This window comes from Arvicanthis niloticus, chromosome 11 (assembly GCF_011762505.2).
Source record: "Arvicanthis niloticus isolate mArvNil1 chromosome 11, mArvNil1.pat.X, whole genome shotgun sequence".
NCBI lineage: Eukaryota > Metazoa > Chordata > Mammalia > Rodentia > Muridae > Arvicanthis > Arvicanthis niloticus.
Window position 1 is genome coordinate 49,269,308 of NC_047668.1, and position 7,832 is coordinate 49,277,139.

Below are 7,832 nucleotides of genomic sequence, written 5' to 3' on the forward strand. Positions count from 1 at the left end.
AATTATCAAACTCAGGACTAAAATTGATAAAATAGAAACAAAGAGAATAATCCAAAAAGTCAAAAAAAAAAAAAAAAAAAACAGACTTGGTTCTTTGAGAAAATCAACCAGAGACAAACCTCAGCCAAACTAGCTAAAGAACAGAGAGCATATCTAAATTGACAAAATCAGAAAATAAAGAGAGAACATAACAACACAAACTGAGGAAATTCAAAGAATCATTAGGTCTTACTTTAAAAATCTAAACTCCCTGCCACTAGAGGCTCTGCAGTAGGTGTCACATGTGTATCAGTAGATGACTGAGAGAACAGAGGCTATGTCTGTGCTCAGTGTTTTGACCTATGAATATCTGATTAGAAGCCTAATATACTCTTAAAGAAAGGGGTAGCCTAAGACGCACAAGTTCAGAGCCTGGGTGGGCTGCAGCACTGAGGAGAATGAGCCCTGCACCTTACCTTAGCAGCACAGTATATCTGATCCTGGTTCTAGAGGTACAGATGAGTCTGCTTAGAGGTGGGAGTGTTTAAGGGCCAACTCTGCCTCTTGCTGCTGTGTATTGGCATTGGCAAGGGAGAGATGCCCCCCCATCCCTTTCCAACTATACCAGGTAAAATATCTCACCCAAGGTTATCAGGGCTGGAAAGCTGGCCCAGCTCCGTACCTGCTACAGCACTTGGAATAACAGACCCTGCACCTTACCTAGAAAGCACAGTAGATCTGACCCTGAATGTGAGGGTTGTGAGTAGGCTGACCCCAAGTGCATGAGTGTAGGAGACCCAGCCCTGCATCTTGTCTACTGGGCATAGGCATTGGCAAAAGAGAGATCCCTTTCCCTTCCTTTTCCTTTCACCCTTTCTCCTTCTATGTCAGGCAGAAGAACTGCCCCTGGGGTCATGAGAGTGGGAGAAATGGCCATGTCCCTCACTTGGGAGAGCAGGCCCTGTACTTCACAGCAGGGTAGAGATGGCCCTGGTTGGAGGGGTTGCCAATGAGCTGGCTCCCAAGGTTGTGAGAGTAGAAGACATGGTGGACTGACCATCCCAGATACCTCTCAGGCTCAGAACCAGGGCTTTGAATTGGCTCACCCCAACATCTAAACCATAAATGAGCTGCTGGAGTGCATGAAGGGGCCAGTCCTACAGATTCAAAAATACAGAATCTCAAAGCCACAGAGCAACAAGATATCCAAGAAGAGTGCTAGTGAGGTTTCAGTATTGATAGAGCAGCAAAATCCAGAGGTCTCATTCCAGACTGAGTCATCGCAATGAACATCTACAAGCAAATAAATATTAAGAAAAGGAAATATGTGGGTGTTGAAACGTAACATACTACAGCTTCCACAACAAGATATTTTCTCTGTTACAGGGAGGTTGCAAGAGTAGAGAATGAATACAAGGGGATGAGGATATGAGTGGGCGTGGGGTACATGATATAAAATTCCCAAAGTGCCAATAAAAGGTTTAAAAAGAATTGTATTTCTTGTACTCCACAAAATTTGAGAAGCTAAAAGGAATGAACAATTGTCTTGATAGCTAACACTTACCAAAATTAAATCAAGCTCACATAAACAATTTAAGTAGACCTATAATAAGGAAATAGAAACAGTCATTAAGTCTCCAAACCAAAATACCCCCAAGGCCAGAAGGTTTTAGTACAGAATTCTACCAGACCTTCAAAAAGGAGCTAATACCAATACTCCTCAAACTATTTCACAAAATAAAAACTGAAGGAACCTTGCCAAGTTCATCCTATGAAACCACAGTCACCCTGATACCTAAACCACACAAAGACAAAAAAAGAGAGAATTTCAGACCAATTTCCTTTATGAACATTAATGAAAAATAATAAAATACATGCAAATTGAATCCAAGAACACATCAAAAAGTCATCTGCTATGATCAAGTAGACTTTATCCCAGAGCTGCAAGGGTGCTTCAACATGCAAAATAAATAAATAAATAAATAAATAAATAAATAAATAAATAAATTTTTTAAAAATCCATCAATATAAACCACCATATAATCAAAGTGAAAGAAAAAGAACATAAACATCTCATTAGACATTTAAAAACTCTTTGACAAAATCTAACACCACCTCATGATAAAAATCATGGAAAGATCAGGAATACAAGGTGTATACCTAAACACAATAAAGGAAATATACAGCAAGCCAATAACCAATATCAAATTAAATGAAGAGAAACTTAAAGCAGTTCTACTAAAATCAAGAACAAGACAAGCCTGTCTATTCTCTCTGTATGTATTCAGTATAGTACCTGAAGTTTTAGCTAGTGGAACAAGACAATTAAGGAGATCAAGATAATACAATTGGAGAGGAAGAGGTCAAAGTATTCTATTTGCAGATGATATATATATTACGCATGAGTGACCCCAAAAATTTTTCCAGAGAAAGAACTTCTACAGCTGACAAACACTTTCAGCAAAGTGACTGGATACAAAATTAACTAAAAAAAAAAAAATCAGTTGTCTTACTATATACAAATGATAAATGGGCTGACAAAGAATTAGAGAAACACCACCATTCACAATAGCCACAAATAATATAAAATATCTTGGAGTAACTCTGACCAAGCAAGTAAAAGACCTGTATGACAAGTGCTTAAAGTCTTTGAAAAAAGTAATTAAAGAAGATGTCAGAGGATGAAAAGATGGTTTGGTAGGGTTAACATAGTAATGCCTATCTTACCAAAAGCCATCTACAGATTCAATGTAATTTTCATCAAAATTCCAGCACAATTTTTTACAAAACTTAAATGAACAATACTCAACTACATATGAAAAAAACCCACAGGATAGCTAAAAACAACCCTGTACAATTAAAGAACTTTGGAGGTATCACCATCCAAGATTTCAAGCTGTATTACAGAAAAAATATAAGAAAAAACACATGGTACTGACATAAAAAGACACATTGATCAATGTAATTGAAGTATAGACCCAGAAGTAAATCCACATACCTATAGACACTTCATTTTTAACAAAGAGGACAAAAGTATACAATGGAAAAAAGGAAACATCTTCAACAAATGGTGCTGATCTAACAGGATGTTTACATATAAAAGAATGCAGTTAAATCTACATCTATCACCCTGCACAAAACTCAATCCCAAGTGAATCCAAGATCTCAACATAAAACTGGAACCACTTGATAAAAGAAAAAGTTGTGAATGACTCTGAATGTATTGGCACAGGAGAAAATTTCCTGAACAGAAAACCAATTGCACAGGGACTAAGATCAGTAATTAATAAATGGGACTTCGTGAAACTGAAAAGCTTCTGTAAGGCAAAGGACACTGTCAACAGGACAATACAGCAGCCTACAGAATGGGAAAAGGTCTTAGCCAACCTCACATTGACAAGGGGCTGGCATCCAAAATATATAAAGTACTCAAAAAAAAAAAAAACTAAACATAAACAAACCAAATAATCTCATTAAAAAATGGAGTACAGAACTAAACAAATAATTCTCACAAGAGAAATCCCTAATGGTTGAGAATCACTTAAAGAAAAGTTCAGCAACATTATCCATCAGAGAAATGCAAATCAAAATTACTCTGAGACTCTATCTTACACCTATCAGAATGGCTAAAGTAAAAGTCTCAGTGACAGCTCATGCTGGTGAGGATGTGGAACAAGGGGAACACTCCTCCACTGCTGATGGAAGTGAAGACTTGTGCAGCCACTTTGGAAATCAATTTGGCAGTTTCTTAGAAAGCTCTGAGTCAATCTACCTCAAGACCCAGCTCTACCACTCCTGTGCATATACCCAAATGATTTGCCATCCTACAACAAGAACATTTGTTCAACTGTATTCATAGCAGCTTTATTCATAATAGCCAGAAACTTGAAACAACCTAAATGTCCTTCAGTCAAAGAATGAGTAAAGAAAAATGTGGCATATTTACACAATTTAGTATTAGTCAGCTATTAAAGCTAATGACATCATGAAATTTTAAGGTAAATAGATGGAACTAGAAAACATCATGTTGAGTGAAGTAACCCAGACCTAGAAAGACAGACATAGTGTGCACTCGCTTATAAGTGGATATTATCCACAAAGTAAAGGATAACCGTGCTACAATCTACAGATGCAAAAAAGTTAATAACAAGCAGGGTTCAGGGGGTGAATGTGTGAGTCTCAATAAAAAGGAGAACTGGAATAGACATAAAGGGTGTGTGGGAGAGAGGACTGAATGTGGTGGAGATGGGAACAGGAGGGATGAGGTGGGGGAAGGATGATGAGAATGAGTACTAGAAAAGACAACTGGAATGAGGGGGTGTGAAATCTCTGGGATGAGCTAGAAACCAAGAGCAATGAAAATCCCAAGAACTTATGAGAGTGACCCTAGCTAAGACTTCTAGCACTTGGGAATATGGAGCCTGAACAGGCCATCTTCTGTAACCAGGCAGGACTTCCAATGGAGGGACTGGCACAACAACCCAGCCACAAAACCTTCAACCTACAATGTATCCTGCCTACAAGATGCCCAGGGATACAGATGGAGCAGAAAGTGAGGGAATGACCAATTATTGAGTGGCCTAACCTGAGACCCGTGCCATGAAAGGAAGCTCACTGGTAATGATATTCTGCTATACTTGCAGACAGGAGCCTAGTATAATAGCTATCAGAGAGGCTTCACTCAGTATCTTATGGACACAGATGTAGAGACCCACAGCCAAACATTAGGCAGTTTTGGGAATCCTGCAGAGGACAGGGAGGAAGGATTGTAGGAGCCAGAAGGGTCAAGGACCACACAAGAAAACCTACAGGATCAACTAACCTGAGCCCATATGGACTCACAGAGACCGAACCTACATCCAGGGAGCCTGCATGGGACTGACTTAGGCCTTCTACACATGCTACATTTGTGTGGCTCGGTCTTCATATGGGACTTCTAACAGTAGGAGCAGGTGCTGTCTCTGACTCTTCTGTCTGCCACTGAGACACTTTCCCTCTACTGGGTTGCCTCTTCTAGCCACAATAGGAGAGGATGAGGCTAGTGTTACTCCAACTTGATGTGCCAAGGCTGGTTCATATTCATGAAAGGCCAACCCTAATGTATACATGTATCAGACAATCACATTATACCCCATAAATACCCTAACAAAAATTAAGTTTCTTTTTGAACAGAAAAGACACAACAACCAAAGAAGAAAGACAAAAAGGAAAAAAAGACCATTCAATTGCTAAGAAAGCTAACAAAACAAAACAAACAAACAAACAAACAAAGCTAACAATCTGAGTCTGGAAAGCTCAAGAGAAAGCCTTGAGTGCAGTTTACTACCTGTAGGACTATGAACCAATTACTTACAACCCCTAAGTCCAGGGGTTCTCATTTCTAAAACCTGGATTATTCAATACAAGGACAAAGACTACCTTGGTTAAATAAGCCATCTTGTTTGTGGTTTAATAAAATTTTAAATTTTTATATAAATCTTTTGTATAAAAGTTAATTAAGAGATATGTGATATTTTTAGAAGTTTTGAACAAATTTCATCTTTCCTTTTATGATTTTCTTTAGCCAACCATTGGTCATTTCTGCTACAAAGAACACTGAATATATTTAAGTTGATCTGTGGTTCTGAAAATTTATTGGACTTCCTCATTATTTATAAGAGTATATCTGAATGCTCCCCTCTTTCCCATTGAAGCTTCTCTTCTTTTAATCTTACCCATTGCTTCAGTGAGTGTGGTGGTTTGAATGAGAGTGACTCCCACAGGCCCAAATATTTGAATATTTGGACCCTACTTGGTAGATGTTTTGGAGAGAATTAGAAGGTATGGTCTTTTTGGAGGAGATTTGTCACTGGTAAAGAGCTTTTAGATTTCAAAAGCCAAGACCAGGCCCAGTTTTATTCTCTCTGACTCCTGCTTGTCGATTCAATTTAAGATCTCAATTCCTGTCCCAGTGTCATGCTTGCTTGCTTCCTGCAATGCTTCCCACAATGATAATTATGAATTAAACTTTTGAAACTATAAGCAAGCCCCAGTGAAGTGTTTTCTTTTCTAAGTTGTTTTGGTAATCTCTTCATAGTAATACAAAAGTAACTAAGATATTGAGTTATGAAGAAAGATTCCTTTTTTGAATTTTTAAAATGAAGATTACCTATTCAAAGGTAGTATTTTAGTGATTACATGCTAACATGAACGAAGGAGAAACATCTGACCATATTTTGATGTGCATTGTATTCTATGAGGAAGTTACAACCAAAAGTGGATGCTCTATCTGGATACTAAAAATATCTATAAACAACTACTATTTACACTAAAATTATATTTCTCATAGTTATAGAGATCGGTGATATGCACAGATAAAGGTGCGACATAAAGGTTATATGAAGGTTCATATAAAACAAGTCTTCCTAGAGTTTAGATTAAGAAAATATCTCACGAAACCAAGTGGAAGAGTGTTTGTTTTGCAGCACGACTGACAGTTGTAAGCAGGAGAGGCACTCTCTCTAAGTCTCTCTAACTAACCACAAAATGTTTTCCATGTTTGATACCACACTGCATCCTACACACATGTCTATATTTTTGCATCCTCCATCCATTGTCCTCCTCATGTCCCTGGCTAATACTGTGTGCACAAGTTAAAGACCTCCAGCAGGAAACAGTCATGAAAACCCGGTCCGAGTTCACTGAACTATTCATCAGCATTTCAGTGTGCATTTCAAAGGTGGCAGATGTTTCCCCTGTGCTATTCATAGCTCCCTTCTTGTTCCCACAGATGGGAAGAATCCTGCAGCAAATAAGGCTATCTCCAGCTAAAGAGGGAATGTTAAGCCCTAAAAGAAAAAGAATCCATTTAAAGGGAATATGTCACAAGTTTCAAAATCTGTCAATTTTTAAATCATGGCCATGACCTACATAGCATGGAGGTCAATTGAAATAGTCATAGTCCTTTATATACCCCCAAAGCCTTTTCCTGTTCCTTTTTGTATACCCCATCCATGAGCAGCTGGAAGGCCTCTACAGCTCTACCCAGCATAAAACATAAGAGTCTACTTCCATCTCAACAAGGAGCTAAGAATAACCCCCAAGCCCTTCTGGGATAAACTGAGGGATCTGCCATCACCAATGCCACGTCCTCAGGGATTAACTGGAGAAAGACAGAAGGAGGGACCAGATCTGAGACATGAATCTTATTCAGTTCTTTTAAAATGGTCCTATATTGCCACGTGGTTCCCATTACAGCCTTGCTGTAGTGATTCTGCCATGGAGGCACCCAGGTGGAGAATGAGATGCAGGCCCTCTGTGCTTGGAGCCTAGAGAATGTTCCCAGCATATCACAATTACAGAAACATCTGTGCCCAACAGCTTTCTGTTGAACTGCTGTGAAAATTTACAGTGTTCGATTGCTTTCAGAATTTCTCACTTCTCAGCCTAAGTCAGGGTGGTCCCAAGACTGCCAGTGAATTGCCACAGGAAGTGAGAGAAAGCAGTTTCCAGAGTTTGGATGAAATGTGGCATAAAGGGTGTAAGGGGTAAAGCCTCCATGCTGTGGGCTTCCACACAAGGATCATGTTCTTCCTTCTCTTCCTTTTCAGTCAACATAAGGCTCCTTCATGCCATGTGAACTGACTTTACAATGCTTAAGAATGAAGCCAACAGTTGGCCTGGAGAGAGTCAATAACTTAATGAGAGATAACCAGCGATTTGAAATTATTCTAATAATATATTATTTCACTGGGAATCACAAGACAAATGAATGTTGTAACAGACATGTATAGAGAGTCTATTCACTTTTGAAGTTCTATCTATAAAAATAGTAAGCAAATTAAAGCCACAAAGTAACCACATTAGTATCTTAC

At 38.6% G+C, this 7,832-nt stretch overlaps 1 pseudogene; it reads left to right on the forward strand.

Annotated features, from left to right (window-relative positions):
* The first annotated feature begins 249 nt into the window (after positions 1-249).
* On the forward strand, positions 250-369 carry LOC117717426 (small nucleolar RNA SNORA17; annotated as a pseudogene).
* Positions 370-7,832: the final 7,463 nt, after the last annotated feature.